The sequence below is a fragment of the Macaca thibetana genome, chromosome X, assembly GCF_024542745.1.
Source record: "Macaca thibetana thibetana isolate TM-01 chromosome X, ASM2454274v1, whole genome shotgun sequence".
Lineage (NCBI taxonomy): Eukaryota > Metazoa > Chordata > Mammalia > Primates > Cercopithecidae > Macaca > Macaca thibetana.
Window position 1 is genome coordinate 140,639,800 of NC_065598.1, and position 19,540 is coordinate 140,659,339.

Genomic DNA, 19,540 nt, shown 5'->3' on the forward strand with positions numbered 1-19,540 from the left:
GCTATGGAATTCATCGATAGCGTCACTCATTTTTCTCATTTCAGCCCCCATCCTTCTTTACAAGCGAACTGATACAACCATTCACCCTCTCTAAATCCCTGCAGTTTTTCTCTTCATGTTGGAACTCAGCTGTGGGAACTTAGATGACTTCACCATTGTATGCTTTGGGGTCCTAATCTGTAAAATGAAAAGGATACTAGCATCTATCCCATTGGGCAGTTGGATGTGAGGATTGAGACACAGTAAGAGAAAGTGTTTATTACACTACCAGGAAAATCCTCAATGAAAGTGCAGTATGATTGTCATCGTTCATTGATACTAATTGATCATAAATAGAGCAATTATATGCCAAGTTTGCATGTGACATTTCAGCTTTAAACTTGTGGTCTCAACTTAGTTACCAATAGCATCCCTTTTCCTTCACAAAATGTCCCCACATACTACCTTAATAATAAGGAACAAGACAAGAAGGCAATTGTTAGAACTCAGTCATCATATTAGTATGAGCAGAAAAGATGATTTACAGTAAAACTTCTGGCTCAGCTTCTTAAATCCTGACTGCCTAAGGAACAGGGTTGGTGCTAGAACCAGTGACACGACTGAGTCTCTGCAACAAGCCAAGGGTATCAAAAAGCCATGGGTATATGACTTCAGAGAGATGTGATATTTTTCGTTTCCTTGAACATTTTCTTCTTCATCCTCCCTAATCCAGAGAAAAAGTGGGGATTAGAGAGCTAACTCTGCTGCCATTTGATTATTTCAAGTAGGTATTTTTGTCTGTCTACCTAGAAAGAACAAAGTCAAATCCTTTTCATATCGAATTGCCTTGATGCTTTAAAGCACCGGAGCTGTGATTATGGTCTGAAAATAGCTCTTGACATAAAACACAGATTAAAGATTCAGGTGAGTTTAGAGATGGGTTCTCCTGAGTTCTAAGGAGGCTAAAATCAGGGTTAGACCAAACAACAATTTATTATAGGGATAAGATAAGGAGTTATATCTGAACATTTATTCTTTATAATAGCTTTTCCTTTAGAATTATCTCTTTCAATCTTTACATTCAAAATTTTATGTCCGTCTCTATTTCTCTATAAGAATATGTATATGTTTGTATCCATGCTACACTGCAGAAAATAAGTATAAAAATAAAACACATGAAGCATGCGTGTTTGTACGTGCTTCATGAAAAATTTGAAAAAGTATATCTCTGGAGAGTGAGAAAGGAGAGATTCATGGGAGTAGGTTAATTTTATATTTTACTGTATAGTTAATATGCTTCTGTATCATTTTACTGTTTTTACAATAAGCATGTCACTTTTGTAATTTAAAAAAGCCAAAAAGTTATTATTTTGATTTTTAAGCATAATTAGGTGGAAAAGGCATGTAAATATTCCTTCTAGGATTATGTATTCATAGACAACATTGTTTGACCAAAAGAGTAAGGTTATAAATTGATATACTATGTTAATTGAAGGTCAAATAACTAAGAGGAAATAAACAGCCTCTTGAAAGCATAACAACTCCACCTTACAACATCCCTACTCAAAAAAACCCATTTACTTCTTAAAACCTATGAAATTGTGTCAAGAATTCTAAAAGACCCCATTGGTGTATGAACTCTATAGAATCCTTTCCCCTTGAGTACGGGCAATACTTGAATATGATACGCTTTCACTCACATGAGTATGTGAGTATACAAGGAAAGGTAAAGAGATTTTGTAGATAAAATGAATTGAGGTCTCTATTAAATTGACTTTAAGTTAATCAAAAGGGAGATTTTCCTTGATGAGCCCTTGAAAACTGAGCCCAGATCTCAGAGACAGGAGAAGCAGCAGGAGATACTTTCCTGTTGACTGTCACGTTGTATAGTGGAACATGTGACAGGGAATGGCAAAAAGACTAAATGCCGACAGCCTTGTTCTGCAGACCCAAGACACTGAGTTCTGCCAATTACCAACAAGCTTGGGAGAAAAATCCAAACTTCAGATGAGACCACAGCCCTGTCAGACATCTTGGTTGCAGCCTGTTCAGACCCTGAGCAGAGGATCCAGCTAAGTATGCCTGGACTCCTGACCCACGTGAACTGTGAGACAAGTGTGTGCTGTTTTAAGCTTCTAATTATGTGCTAATCTGTCAGGCAGTGATATAAAACTAATACAAGGATTATATCAAGTTTCTTGCCTGGTATTCGAGACCAGCCTCCATTTCTTGTTTCCACAAAATAGTCTTCTGATCTTTCTTGTAGCCCAAGGTATTTATCTATACAAGGACACATAAATATGCAGTCACCCTCCACATGTTTGCTCATACCATTACCTCAGAAAGAGATGGCATAGAAGAATGGTTAAATGCATGGGTGGTAGACCAGTGCTGTCCACCAGAAATGTCTGTGATGATGGAAATGTTTTTTGTTTATGCTGTCCACTATAGTAGCCACTAGCCACATGTGGCTCTTGAGCACTTGAAATGTGATTAGTACAATCAAGGAACTGAATTTTAATTCTATTTAATTTTAGTACATTTAAATTTAAATAGACACCAGTGACTTCCAGATTGAGCAGGACAATTCTAGAGTCAGCCAATCTGAGTCCAACTTCCAGCTCCACTACTTAGTTGTATGATCTTGGGTAAATTCTGTCACCTACTCGTGCCTCGGTTTTCTAATGATTTGGTCTTCCTCATCGGGTTGTTGTGAGCCTTAAATGAGTTACTATTTGTGATGTACTCAAAAGAGCACCTTGTATATAGTAAGCATCATATATGTTTGTCAAATAAATAAGTAGATTCTACTACCCTTCTTTCCCATACAAATTCAAACATTTATTCTTTAAGCCCTAGAGATTCTTCCGTCTTCACATGAAATTTTTGGGATCACTCCAAACCACGCAATACTAATTGGCTGTCACATTACTTTGGTTTGTAATTACATACTGCTGTGAATTGTTATTTCAATATTTGTGAGTATATTTTCTTTCTCCAAGACCGAACAGTCCTCAATGGAAATTACTATATGACGAGTGCCTTTTTCATCTCTCATAGTGCTGAATACCGATAAGTTTATCTAAAACACATTCAATAAATATTTGTTGACATCTGTATAAGACCTTGAATTAGAGATAAAAGAGACGGCAGAGACAATGACCAGAGATATTGCCAGTGCTATACTTTTCTTTTCTTTCTTTCTTTTCTTTTCTTTTCTTTTTTTTTTTGTGACAGAGTTTCGCTCTTGTTGCCCAGGCTAGAGGACAATGGCACGATCTCAGCCCACGGCAACCTCCGCCTCCCAGGTTCAAGTGATTCTCCTGTCTCAGCCTCTTGAGTAGCTGGGATTACAGGCACCTGCTACCACATCCAGCTAAATTTTGTATTTTTAGTAGAGACAGGGTTTCATCATATTGGTCAGGCTGGTCTTGAACTCCTAACCTCAGGTGATCTGCCCACCTCGGCCTCCCAAAGTGCTGGGATTAGAGGTGTGAGCCACCGTGCCTGGCCTGTACATTTTTTATACAACTAAGATGATGCTAGGCTTAAGAAACATAGCGTCTTTAAAAATATACTGCCAAGATTCTAGCTGTCAGGACCTAAGAGAGAGAGAGAGAAGTTTGGACCCTTAAATGAGAATTTTGTAAAAATAGAGTATGGAGGCAATGACCCTGAGGAGGAATTTGTACCCAGGTGGTTCACAAACACTCCCCAAAACCCCATGCCCAGACTATAACACATCCAGAGAATGTGTTATCATTTTATGCAATGGGCACTGGGGACTTCTCAGAGGGCAGACATCCAGCCTCCTTCCTTGGAGATTAGAAACTGTCAGTCCAAAGAGGTTTTGACCCTTTATATCCTGGGAGGTAAGTTTTGCTGTAAGCCCTTGGAAAAGCCACAATACCCACTGGAAATTAGTCCTGTTGGACCAAGACCCCAATCTCAAACTCCGTCTGAAGGCCTGCTCCATTCTTACCTTATGCTCAGTGAAACAGCCTCCTGTCCACTGTTTCTATCTAGACTCTTCTTGGGGATCCTGCTGCAATCTGCCAAGTCATTTTAAATTACTTTGCCTCCTGCCCAAGAATAAGATTTTGGTTCTAGTTCTGTCAACCTATCCACAAGTGCCCCCACCACTTCTCTATCTGCCTTGATCTCTAGCTTAAGCTCTGCCTATGCTATGACCTGTTTTGTCTTTAGGCAGCTTGACCACCTCTCCCTCCTACTTGAATCCACAATGAATCTGGGAGGCTACAGTTTTGCCGTACATCAGGCACACAACTCCAAGAGCTTCCTAAGTGATTCAATGGGGGGAGTTATCAGGTACTGGGGGCGGGAGAATGATAAAGATGCTATAATCACTCCTTTCTCAAATTATAGCATATCACAACTCAACTTTGTGCCACTGTGCATGTGACAAGGTGACAAAAGTAGCTCACTTAAGCTCGTAGTCTACTCTCCTTTGTAATCAACCAACTCTGTTTTTTGTATGACTATAAATATTTCTCCTAATTTTAAGAAAAGCCAATAGACTTTCACAACCAGGCATTTCCACTTACACTTAAGTGCATTTCTCCATATAATCTTTAACTATTGAGTTGGTTAAGGAAGAAAAAAGAAGTATTGAACCCTCCATAGGGAAAGAGTAGCAAAGTGGTAAAAATAAATGGATTTAAGAAAAGCAGCAGACTCGGCAACTGAAATATTGCTCATCATGAGGATTTTCTCTGACTTTATTATTGATTACTAAAGTAGCCTCTTTTTGCTGCATATAGTATATCATATTGGGAATAAACATTCATTCTACTCAGTGTATAACATGGTAATACAATGCGAATCATAAATCTTATTAATAAATCCCAGTAACTTTTAGTCATTTAATACTAAAAAATTAAACACAATATTCTCTTTGTTATTTTGCATCAGGATTTATAACAAGAAATACAATTATAAAAAAAGTTCAGTTTAACTATAAGCCATAAGAACTCTTCCCTTACATATTTTAAGCATAATTAATATTTTAAAAACATGTTGGAATTGCATAAATATTTCTATGTTCTTCTTGGAAATGAATTCTATCCATCAATAACTTATACTAGTTGTATTATAATCTGCCTATCAAAATGCCAATTCAAATTCCACTGCAAGGAAGGCCAGAATTAACTGGTGAAAAAGAGTTAAATAAATATACTTCTATTACAAGAACATAAAATAAGACAAACATCTAATTATCAAAGTATTTCTAAACATTTTCCTCATTTGGTAATAAAGACAGTGCTACCTTTTAGATGTGTTTGGAGCAATAAATGAGATTATGTATATCAAGCATGTTGCAATGGGACTAGAATAGACAATTAATAGAAATGACAGTTGTATTATCATTGGAAACCTAGTGCCCCAAGTTTCTAGCCTTCTAGAAATCACCTTTCTTAAACATCTAAGTAAAATAACTTGCAACTTCACCCAGGTGACCATGAGTAATATAGAGCCCTCCTGTGTATTTTGAATGATTCCTGGAGAGTATGAATTTATCTGTTCTACTTGTTTCTTTTGGTTCCATACTGCTGTTTCCAGTGTCTCTGGATCACTCCTGAATCTCATCTATCTGATTACTATTAAGTCAAGCCACACCAGTTCTCAAAAACTTTTGTCTGAATGCAACAGCAGAGTCCCTTTCTCCCCTCCCCAAGGTAGTGTTAACATAAACCTGTGATCAGGTTTGGTGGTTAACACATTGTACTGGAAATTTGAGAATTTTGTAAGAATATTATAATTCAGAAAGGAAAATTTAGCTTAATATTAGAAATAGCTGCTTCTAAAACCCACAGGACACATAACAATATGTAGGGTCTCTTGCAAGCCAGCTGCCAGAGTTTCTTCTGATATCTTTCTCTTTCTAGTTCCAAAAATCTTGAACACATTTGTCCTAGGTCAGGCCAGAGGAAATAGAAAATCTCTAGATATCAACAAGGGCTTGGATTCCCACCCCCTCACCCCTACCAAAAGGATATATTTTTTATTATTAGAATAAGTTAGCATCCCACTATGAATTATTTACACTTAGATTACTTCCAATACCAGAGGACAAAGAATAAGTACTTAACATTCTTCTGCATGACAATAAGGCTCACAAGTAATCCCTTCTAGAAGGACGAGAAAGGCACAGCCCCATTTTTACTTTTCCAGCCCCAGGAAGCTAATTTCCTGCAATTTTGGAAAAGCAGTTTTATCCCTACTACCAGTCATCAAGGAATCAGAAATATTGAGGTTCTGTCTTGGACCACCTCACTACAATATGAGTAACATTATGAGGTCTTGCCAGACTATTTTAGCAAATGGATTTTTAAAAAATCATTTAAAATTAGTACATTAACTGTTTTTATGCAAATAGGAGCTGCCAAGTTTCAATTAGGAAGCAGTTGGTTGCTAAAGTAAGCCAACAATTACCTTGCAGATTTGTTGAGGGTTTTTTTTAGATAGTACAAAGATAAACTTCAGGCTACCCTGCATTCAAATGATCAAAAAAAAAAAAAAAAAAAATCCAATTAATGAACTTTTGCCAAGCTGTAAAGACAGGCTTTATTTCTTCTGAATGTTAGCCCCAAAACGATCCAGAGTGATTGTATTTAGATCTAGTGGCAGAATTCTATAGCAGACAAAGAATTTATATAATTTTGAGTTTATCCTGTAGTTTTATAAAAGAAAAAAGTAAGCCTTAAGAGTTAGCTTCTTAGGTTTACATAGCTATTAAGTGGCTTTTGTGCCAGTTTGCACAGATATTTTTTGTCAAAAGGCAGGATTTCTAAGATGGTATTGCTTTAACTAAATATATCTCTTTGAATTAGTGTCACCTGAATGTGGGATTTTAATTCTCATGTTAAAAAAGAATATGACTTCAAACTATATTACAGGGCTACAGTAACCAAAACAGTATGGCACTGGTACAAAAACAGACACATAGACCAATGGAACAGAAGAGAGAGCCCAGAAGTAAGGCTGCATATCTACAGCCATCTGATCTTTGACAAAGTTGACAAAAATAAGCAATGAGGAAAGGACCCCCTATTCAATAAATGATGTTGGAATAACTGGCTGGCCACATGCAGAAGATTGAAACTGGACCCCTTCTGTATACCATATACAAAGATCAACTCAAGATGGATTAAAGACTTAAGTATAAAACCCAAAATATAAAAACCCTGGAAGATAACTTAGGCAATACCATTCTGGACATAGGATCTGGCCAAGATTTTGTGGTGGTAAAGATTCCAAAAGCAATTGCAACAAAAACAAAAATTAACAAATGTGACCTAATTAAAGACCTTCCGTACAACAAAAGAAACTGACAATAGAGTAAAGCGACAACTTACAGAATGGGAGCTTATATTTGCAAACTATACATTCAACAGAGGTCTAATATCCAGAACCTATAAGGAACTTCAACAAATTTACAAGCAAAAAACAAATAATTAAAAAGTCAGAAAAGAACATGAACACTTTCCAAAAGAAGACACACATGCAGCCAACAGTTATATGAAAAAAGGTCAACATCACTAATCATTAGAGAAATGCAAATCAAAACCATAAAAAGATACCATCTTACCCCAGTCTGGATGGCTATTGTTAAAAAATCAAAAGATAACAGGTGCTTCAAGGTTGCAGAGAAAAGGGAATGCTTATATGCTGTTGGTGGAAATATAAATTAGTTCAACCATTATGAAAAGCAGTGGGGTGATTACTCAAAAGATAAACAGAACTACCATTGGACCCAGCAATCCTATTATTGGGTATATACCCAAAGGAATATAAATTGCTCTATCATGAAGACACATGCACGTGTATGTTCACTGCAGCACTATCCACAATAGCAAAGACATGGAGTCAACCTAAATGCCCATCAATGACACATTGGTCAAAGAAAATGTACTACGTATACACCACGGAATACTATGCAGCCATAAAAAATGAGATCATGCCCTTTGCAGGAACATGGATGGAGTTGAGGGCCATTATCCTTAGCAAACTAATGCAGGAACAGAAAACCAAATACTGTATGTTCTCACTTTTACGTGGGTGCTAAATGATGAGAACACATGGACACATATAGGGGAACAAGGCACACTGGTGCCTATAGGAGGGTGGAGGGTGGGAGGAGGGAGAGGATCAGGAAAAATAACTAGTGAGTACTAGGCTTAATACATGGGTGACAATAATCTGTACAACAAACCCCCATGAGTTTACCTATGTAACACACCTGTGCATGCACCCCTGAACCTAAAATAAAAGTTAACATAAAAGAATGCCCACAGATAGGCAATTGAGGGCTACTATGATGGTTCTGCATGGTCCTTAGTGACCCCAGCATGTTCTGGGAATGAGTTCCACCACCCTAGAGGGTAGCCCTAGTCTTTACGGTCCAAGATGGCCATGGAAACAGTATCAAAGGAGCACAGAACAAGGACAATCATCTCCTTTTTAAAGAAGACTTCCCACAGCTCCCAAATGACACTTCCACTCTCATTGGCCAGAATTTAGTGACAGGGCTTTGCTTAGCTGCAAACAAGTTGAGAATGATAGCGTTCATTCTGGGAGGCAATGTCCTGGAATAAAAATTGGGCTCCTTTGACTAACCAAGCAATGGAGAACAGTCACTAAAAGGCTACTGGTAATGTAAAATCTGCTGTAGTAGCTTTTGCTTGTCTTAAGGTCCATCTTCTTCTGAGGATGACTTTATATTCCCAAACAATGACACTCACTTCTATTTCTGGTGACTCTAAGATTCAGAGAAATGACATATCTATGAAACATGGTCTGGTTTCTTGGATTATATCTCACATAGGAGAAATCCAAGATTAAGTCTAAGCCACAGTAACAAGGGGGAACCAAAGAGGTCTAGGTATTTTTAGCTAACCAGTTGGTGCAGGTCTGCCAGAAATATATTTTTGTAAAGGAATAAGGAAATTCCTGACAGATGATCCTTCTTAAGGAAAAAGTCATCCATTCGTTGTTCTGATTTCTTTCATTTATTCAACAAATATTTATTGAGCACATGCTATATGACAGTCATTTAAAATGCAGCAAAAACAAATGCAGTTCCTGCATACAGACCAATCTAGTGAGTAAGTTAGTCATTAAAAAGAAGTAAACAATAGGCCAGGAGAGGTGGCTCATGCCTATAATCCCAGCACTTTGGGAGGCCGAGATGGGCAGATCACCTGAGGTCAGGAGTTAGAGACCAGACTGGCCAACATGATGAAACCCTGTCTCTACTAAAAATACAAAATATTAGTCAGGTGTGGTGACAGGCGCCTGTAATCCCAGCTACTCGGGAGGTTGAAACAGGAGAATCGCTTGAACCTGGGAGGTGGAGGTTGCAGTGAGCCGAGATCACACCACTGCACTCCAGCCTGGGCGACAAGAGCGAGACTTCATTTAAAAAAAAAAAAAAAAAAAAAGAAGAAGAAGAAGTAAAAGAAGTAAACAATAAATAAAATAACTAAATACAATGTTATAAATTGTGTTAAATGCCATGGAGTAAAAAACCAGAAGTCTGAATTATAGAAGGAAAAAAAAGGGGCACCTACTCAGAACACTGAAGGCAAATAAAATAACTAAATATAATGTTATAAATTGTGTTAAATGCTATGGGATAAAAAAAAACAGGAGTCTGTACTACAGAAGGAAAAAAAGGCACCTACTCAGAACAATGAAGGCAAGATGAGGAGGAAAGGTGTTTATTGCAAGAATGTGGCTTGTTTGTATTGGTGAAAAAGTTGGAAACATCTTAGGAGAATTGATACATGTAATTTGATGTATTTATATGATGACTACTATGTTGCAGTTAAACTGAGTTATTAAATAGGTGTCTATGTAGCAACATGGAAAAATATAAAAGAAATGAGTTAAAATAGATAATAATACATACACTACTTTCCTCACAAAACAAGCCTATATATTGCCCATGAGTAAATATGTATGTATTTATCTAAAAGAAACTGGATCTATGTGCATCAACATGTCTGCATTTGGGGAGAGGTAAAAAGAATGAAACTGGTGAGAAGAGACAAACCAACTTCATCTTTATGTTGTTTATTTTTATATTGATAATATTCACATTTGCTTCTGGTCTTTTTAACACAGTCAATTTACATGGTAGGAACAAGGGATCTTGTATGTTATTGTCTATATTTCTCTTGTCTCTTTTTTTTCAGTCCTTCATTATCTTAATTAAAACAAAAAGATAAAGAACTCTTTGACCTACCAAGGAGTAAGGATCCTACTGCAAATATTTTTCCTTGGACTCACACATTTGTGTTCTGCCACTCGCTATATTCATGTCACAAAATATAAATGACAATTAAATTCACACACACACATACACACACACACGTGCACATTTTCTCACAAACCAGATGAAGCTACAATAAGAGAATTGGTCTTTTTATGATGAAGACTATTACTTCATAATACCTCTAAATCCAGTTACTTTTGATATATTAGACATTGTCTGAGCTTAGAGAGAATACATACAATGTATGACTAAGCAAAATTGACCTTGAGAGAGAACCAGACCTAACATTTCTTCTCAATTTGAAGTTAATTTCACTTTTGACAAACTGTGAGGCAGTTATGCTACTCATCTAGATAAGAGATACTAATGGCCATGTTTCTCCTGATTAATTAATAAGGAATTAAAGTATACAGCAATACACTACAAGGAGTTCATTAAGTTATAGACATTTTATATATTGAATAGATCAAATTACTACAGAAAGCATGAGGGTACAGTCAAAAACTTCTGTGATAATAGCTATAATTTATTGACTGCCTACTGGTGGGCAATTGGCGATCATGTTAACTGTTTTAAATACACTGTGGTTTCATAACTAATTAAGAAGTACATGCAAGTATCAGACAGATGGAGCTCAAAATACTAGCTTCATTACTGTTAACAATAAATTCAATAACTTGGTTTGGTCTATGGCCATAATTGGACTTCCCAGCAAAGACTTCTGAATTAAATTTAGCAATCCAGTCCCAGGCAGTGCTGGGCATAATCTGAGAGTAGGTGGCCCTGGAAAGAAAAAAAAAGGACACAAAAAACGGTGAGCTAAGCTTGTTCAGATTCTTCTCTCAAACTCACCAGGGAGATAATTTCTTTCTTGGAGTCAGGAGGAGGAGGAGAAGGGAGGCAGGGAGGAGGAGGAGGAGGAGGAGGAAGAGAGAGAGAGAGAGAGAGAGAGAGAGAGAGAGAGAGATAGAGAGAGAGAGAGAGAGAGAGAGAGACTCTTCCTATTATTTCCAGAAGGATGGTATTCCCTGCTCTATGGACCAAGCTAAGGACACTTGGAGGATAACATGTTTCCCTTTTCACCTACTAAATGCTAGGTACAGTATGAAACATTTTATATCTTTTTTCTATGTTTCTCACAACAATACTCACTAGGTCAGTATAATTATCCAGACTTTACAAAAAAGGAAAGTGAGACTCAGGGAATTTAAGTAACATGCCCACACTCCTACTCACATTCTTGGTTAGACAGTTGAGCTGGAATTCAAATCCAGATCTGTTTGACTCCAAAGCCCACATACTTTCTACTACCTGCACTTTATGCAAATGAAATCACCAAATTCCCCCTTTAAATAATTAAAGTAATGTAGATGGGGCATAAAAATGTCACTAGTCCTTTCAACTTTCTTGGATAATTGGGGCTTGTCAATCACATCTATTTGGTTCAGTGTTAGATTATGTCAAATGAAATGTCTTTTCACAAAAACCTATTGTTTAATTTTAAGTTAATTCACCTTTGTAAATCTGAGAGGCTTAGTCCCATTCTGCCTTGGGTGTGTACACACAGTACCTATTAGCAATTAAAATGAGTTATAAATGTGTCAAGAAGAGATCCTGCAGCTGAAATCCAGGTCAGCTTACTTGAAATGGATATATATCTTCCTCTTCTGAATGTTCATTAGATGTTCTATTTTATCTTCAAAAGTTTGTAGCAGAAATTTTCTTGAAGTTGACACTTATAGGTCAAGAGAGCTTCATGATAATGTTCTCAGCTGCCATGCATCAGAGGCCTACTCTGAAGGACTTATATAACTCTACTCAAAATTTTGAAATGAAGAAGATGCAAAATGAAAGAGAAAAAAAAAAAAAAGCTATTATGGACCCGGGTCTCCCTGCAAGATCCTCAGAATTATTCAGTAGATCTAGTAAATGATAGCATGAAAAGTAAGCTACTTCAGATTTCATTAAGTTTGACATTTTAGCATGTGTGTGAAAATAATGAAGTAAATCTTTCCAAACTCAATATGGAGATTTGTGCTCATTTTTAAAAAATTCAGTAACTATTTACTAAGCATTTTATTCCATTTTATGTAGTTTATCCCAAAGCACAACATAAGCAATAAACTTTTAGTTAAAAGAATTTGAAAATAAAATGGTATTGCTTAATGTGGCTGACCAAGCATGCGCTTTTTGCAGGCCTATTATCACATGGTTCATAAGCAGAGTGTATTGTGCTATGGTAAATTTTAATGCTGAACATCAATGAAAAAATATAATTCTAAAATTAAAGTATCAAAACACCAAACAACCAAGCAGAGGCACTTACATAAGGGTTGGAAGATGTGAATTTTTCTTTTGACTCTGCCTTTATCACTGAATAAAGTCACTTCACCCCTCTGAGCCTCCTTTTCCCCATCTATAAAATGAAGATGTTGGACTAGAATGGATCTTGACATTTACATCAGATTCCCTTGAGAGTCCTATAAAAATACTATTCCCAGACTTCCAGAAAATACCATTCCCAGACCTCCAGAAAGTTATATTTGGTAAGATTTTAGAGGAGCTCAGAAATCTTCCTGTTTAACAAGGGCCCAGGGGATATGGATGTTGGAGATGAACACAAACTACAAAATAAGGTATGCTGAATCTAGATCCCCTTCCCATCCTACCATTCTAATACACTATGGAAATTTTAGCAAAAATAACAATCATGGCTGGGCGTGGTGGCTCACACCTGTAATCCCAGTACTTTGGGAGGCCAAGGCAGGTCACGAGGTCAAGAGATCGAGACCATCCTGGCCAACATGGTGAAACCCCGTCTCTACTAAAAATCCAAAAATTAGCTGGGCATGGTGGCACATGCACCTGTAGTCCCAGCTACTTGGGAGGCTGAGGCAGGAGATTCGCTTGAACCCAAGAGGTGGAGGTTGCAGTGAGCTGAGATTGCACCACTGCACTCCAGCCTGGCATCAGAGTGAGACTCTGTCAACAACAACAACAAAAATTCATGATGATATCTTTATTGTAGAAACTTACATGTAGTGATGACCCATTTCAAGTAATCATTTTATCAGAATATAGACTGCTACCTGTAGTGTTTATACTTTTTGTTGATAAAACATCTAACTGTGAATGAAGGAATTCCCAAATCAACTCTAAAAGAAAAGAAAAGAAAAGAAGGGAAGAAAGAAGGAAAGGAAGGTATTGATAGATAGGCACATACACAAAACACAAACTCTTAGGCTATTAAGTGCTTTTACACCCAAAATAGTCATCAGCATTTTGCAAGTAGAAAATTCTTAAATACGACATTACTTTGGTATTTCAATGAAAGATAGGAATTGAACATGCATGAAAGAAGCTTTGTAAGTCTGCAGTTTAATTGTAGATCTCTTGCCCTGTTCCCCTGTATTTTGAGACTTTTTACATAGAATTATCAGTTACATTAATATATTATGGTGGGTTTTTAAAATTATTTAAGGTGCTGATATGGTTTGACTGTGTCCCCATCCAAATCTCATCTCGAATTGTAGTTCCCATAATTCCCACGTTTTGTGGGAGGGAACTGGTGAGAGATAATTGAATCATGCGGTGGTTTCTCCCATACTATTCTGGTGGTAGTAAGTCTCATGATGAGATCTGATAATTTCATAAGGGTTTCCCCTTTCACTTGGTTCTCATTCTCTCTTGTCTGCCACCATATAAGACATGCCTTTCACCTTCTGCCATAATTGTGAGGCCTCCCAGCCATGTGGAACTGTGAGTCCATTAAATCCCCCCCCCTTTTTTTTTCATTATAAATTTCCCAGTCTTGGATATGTTTTTATTAGCAGTGTGAGAACAGACTAATACAGGTGCTTTGCATATTAATACTGAAAATTGACCAAAAAGTTGGATGTTTAATTTAATATAGGTACTATGGTCCATCTGTGTCCTTGAACTCTGAACTGTATTTTAGCCAAACCACATGCTTAAAAACCATAGAGAAGCACAACTTGATGAAGCCAGGTAGGCTGTGATCTATATCACCATTGCAGCTCAAGAATGAATTTGACTAATGGTCATAGCAAAGATAATAAATCAACAATTTCATGGAATTCAATACACCCCAATGTTGCAACATAAATCAAAGCAGATCCATTCAGAACCTTCAGTAAATCATATGATACTTGAATTTCAAGCAACTGGAACTTTACAGCAAGGATCCAGGTTTAGTCAAAATTGTTATACAATGTTTATTTATATTCATGTATAGGAGTTATCTTAAATTGAATGATTATATTTTTAAAAATTGTAACCAGAACATCAATTCATTAATTTGACAGTTGTCTTTCCTCGCTGCAAATAATAACCAGCATTCACCATTTAGCAGTCATGTACAGAGCTCCCTATATATTAGTATTTCTATTGAAAAATAGATTAAAATAAAACAGTTCAATATATTCAAATTAAGGAAAATAAATTTTCCAGTTCTAATTGTGCCATACTTTAACCTGGGTCAACTAGACCTATATATGAAAAGCTAAAGGATCAGCATACTGAATTCATTATTCTGAAGCAACGATGTGTAGCAAAAAAAAAAAAAAAAAAATGCTTGCTTTTGCCTCCTTTCAAAATATTAATAAAGTGACACTGACCCCACTCCTGTACCTGTGTTGCCGTGGTGATGCCTACGGTGGAGGAAAAATTTGGTGATAATTGTGCTTTCAATATTGTCATGGTTTCCTGAGATTACCGCAAAGTGATGCTTTTGAGATACTGTATATAGTTCTTCCACCTCAGATACACTTCAGGCTATTTTTCTAAGAGAACTTCAAGTATATTTAGGTAACCTAAAACTCATAAAACTTGAGGCTCATTTTCTTTTCAATTTGCTTAGGAATATAGTGAGACCAAAGGCAGATGCAAAAGTTACTTAATATATGTCCTGGGGCCATTACATCTGACTAAGAGGTTACCTGACTTACCATAATCAGGTGAAGAGGATTGTGTTCCAAATGTAATTGTACTGTCACTTAAGAAACTGCCTGGGAGATGAAAAATAGAAGGGGACAAAAATAATTGATATCACATCTGAGTAATAAGTCATCAGGATTCAAGGTAAAAAACGTCCATTCTCCTCGCATTGATTTGCAGTGATGGTTGAATGTTGCATCCAGTTATTACTTGGAAATGATTTTATTTACATTCTATATCTTACTTGCCTCATTTCTAAACCTACAATTTCTAAACTCTGCTTCATTTTGTGCAAATCATAACTTCAGGTAGATCTAGGGTATGTCACCCTTGCCATTTTGTTCCTATTAATAGACTAGTCCTTTTCACAAATGATGACATTTTTAAAAATCAGAACTACTTAATGCAAATCCTGAGTAGCTGTTCCTCTGACTGTAACTCTTTAGAAATGGGCATCTTCCATGCAGACATTTTTGAATTTTCCAGCAGAGTCAGCATTAAACTCTCTACCACAGCACATACTTTACCATATATTTATACTAGCCAAACAGAAATACATAAATAAAATCAACAGAACTTATTACAGAAGCTCAACTACATTATACCATTCCAATAAAGTGCAATGTCAAACCTAATAAATTTGGCTTCCTCCTGAACACATTAGGTTGTAACTCCAAACCAAAATATAACTTCCAGCTGCAGCAAAATTAATAAGATAGAATGTGTCAGGATAGATGAAATACCTACTAATGCTGTCCTGAGCCTTATCTGTTAAATTTGTGGCTTTTGCCATGTATATGTGCTCCCAAGTCTAGTAAGCTTAAATATGGTTCTTACTGATAAATCACTGGACTCAGTCAAAAAAGAGGGAGATCCAGGGTCCTTAGAGAACAGGTGTCATTAATAAGTGGCACTTGGTGTAACTGATGGGGGCACCATAAGTCTTTCTACAACTTTGTACGACATGCAGTTGTCTTTTCCTTCTATTTCTTTACTTCCCATCTTGATCTACTGCCTCTTTTCTCCTTTCTATCCCATTTTCCTTCCTTTCCTGCCCATTCCAGTGTGCCAGTGTTATTCAAACTGTTATTCAAACGGCAATCTATAGTCACTCGTGAGTTCAGTTTAGTGGGTCACAGTCATCCACTTAAAAAAATCGACTACAATAGAATAATATTTCAGGGTTCAGGGCCATGATTAGGGGAATATTGTTTCGGAAAACTCATGTTTCAATTCATGACTGTCCCCTGGATCATGGTGTAAAATATATTTCTTTCTGAGGAGCAGCACCAGTATGCATCGCCTGCCTCCACTGATAGTACTTGGGCCATAAGACATGAAAGAGTGTAGAGTGTAGTTAGTAGATCACAAAGCAGAGCATCAGGCAGCTTGGAATCTAGCTTTTGCTCTGTTGCTAAGTCATAATGTGCATTTTGTTCCTTTGAATTGTTTAAGCACTAAAAATATTACGGTGTTTATATACACACACATTTTATACATACATGTATTTATATTACATAATATACATTTATATTATATATTTATATTATATATCATATATTATATTTAACATAATTTATATAATATATATTAAATATAAATTTATACATATAAATAATAATATATAAAATTTATCAATGTATTATTAATACAAATTCATTATATTTATATTATATAAATTATATAATATATATATTTTATGTTTTAAAAATTGTAACCAGAACATCAATTCATTGACAGTTGTCTTTCCTTGCTGCAAATAACCAGCATTATATATATTATAAATATATATAATTATATATAATATATATTTAATGTAATTTATATAATATAATTTCATGTATGTAATATATAATATAATATACATATGTACATTACAGGCATATACACAAAAGCCAGGGATGCTGCTAATCCTTCTACATTGCATAGAGCAGCTTCCACAACAAATAATCGTTTGGCCAAATATATCAATAGTGTTGAGGTTGAGCCCTGATGTATACATATATGTAACTATTTGAAAAATCTGTAAAATAAAAGATGGAATTTTTTGAAGTTCTTTTAAATGTCTGACATTACATGGCCACAACTGGAATCGTAAATATTTTTTCTAATGCTAATTCTATTATCCAACTTAAATTAAGATATTGGTTTCTGACTAAAATCAACCATTTCACCAAGAATGTGAGTATGGGCAGGTTACTTAAATTTTCTGAGTCTCACTTTCCTCTTTTGTAAAGTCTGGATAATCATGCTGGCCTGTTGAGGATTGTCATGAGAAACATGGAAAACAGATATAAAATGTTTTGTATAATTTATTTATTTTAAGAAGTGAGTTTAAAAATTTTTCAGTTTAAGATTTATTTGCACATATATGTACCACCGTTCAATTTCCAAGAGTTCTGTATACATCCCATCCTTACTCACTCCACATAGCAGGTGCCAGTTTTACACATGGGGAACTGAAATTGGTGTAATGCTGTTCTCGTCCCATTGTGAGAAAGTAGCACGGGTGGAATTTGAACCCAGGTCATTGGGCACCAAGGGCTTGGATATGTATTTGATTAAAAGAAAAACTGCTCTGGGTCTTGGCCCAGCACTATTTCAACCAAGCCAAAATGCCTGCCAAATAATCCAAATAATTGAATTGAATTTAAAAATATCCACCTTTTCAATAACATCAAGAACAAAAGTCTACAATATCCTGTAAACTATAATTACTAATATTAAGGGCATGTCCTCTTTGTTGTGTTTCTTTATTTAGGAATTTGTTCTGTGGAACTCTTCTTTGAAACCTTTGGTTGAAAAGAAAAAATGTTCACTGAAAATGCAGCACATGTGTCTTAGAATTACTGACTCTGCATGATGTTTCTATTTTGTCTTCTTTGATATGTTTTGAAGCTTTCTAGTTCTAGATAGGTGTGAAGAAGTTGAAAAAACTACATTCTCAGGTAAATTATGTACTACACAGTAATAGGACATCCTTTGCATCATCCTGGAAACATATGCGCTTTTTATTTCATTCATCCTAGATTAAATTTCTGGTTTTCTTCTAATCTTAGAATGAAGTTATAAAAACCCAGGCAAGATTTAGTTTTATTTCTCAATTTTTCCACTAGTTTTCCAATCAGGGATCTCTGTCCTGCTTAGTAACATGAACTTTACAATAGAAAATAGTTCACAGTACACCAAACCCCCACCACATGAAATTTACCTATATAACAAACTTGCACATGTACACCTGATCCTAAAATACAAGTTTTTTAAAAAGAAAACAGCACATGGATATAAAGATACATTTACAGTGCTACTATAAAAAAGAGTAATGTGATTTTTATTAATTAACAGAAGCACATGAATATGGTATCTTTAGTATTCAATTCTATTTGGAAATTTTCCTCTAACACAGAAACTTTTAGAAAATTCAGTATAAAGCAGCTTTCAAATAAATTGGTATATTTAAATTTTTCACAGTCTTCAAACTCTCCTCCATTATAACTGTCTATGCAAAACCCTCTCAGAAAGTTTTATATTGCTCATCAATTTTTGTGTCTGTGCATTTCAAAGCACAGCTATCTACCTACTTGAAAATTTTATGCTGACAAAAAGAAAAGTCTGCTCTTTTAAATTTTATCTTACTATCAGTGTGGTCCCATGTGGAAAGGCAGGCTGCTAAATGCTTTTCAAAGGCTGGTGAATGGGTTAGACTTGCTTACAACGCTAATTAAAATTGATGCTTGCCATCTATTACATGTTACTACTGGATCTAAATAAAGTATCACTTTTCATCATTAATGCCATGTTCCTCCTCTAATCTGTATAGAAGTTATTGCTTATTTTGTATGTTCCCTTTGGCTACAGACACGTCACCCTTCTTAGTAAACTGTCTCAGTTTTTCAGCATGACTGTCTCATTATTTCTGTATTCGAATGGCCTCTTAGCCCTGTGTTTTGCAGTTGTTTATAACATCTACCAAAAACTACATGAAAAGATGACACAGTCAGAAATATGGTAAAGACAGAAGTAACAGTATTAACTGACCTCACTTAGTTGATAATATGATGTGCTCATTCCTGTTTTTAGTCTGTAGCAAACAGCACATTGGATGTTTACACTAATACGGATATTGTAAAAAGAAGAGCAATGCTTCTGAATATATAACCGTACATACACTGCCCATGTGCTTACGTGAGAACTATGTTATTCTGAAGTTGCTTTTCTGAATGGTAGGAACATTTCAAAAAGGCTTTCTCAAGAATGAAGTAAAAGGAACAGTAATGACCCTTACAACTCCAAAGATATGATTATAAT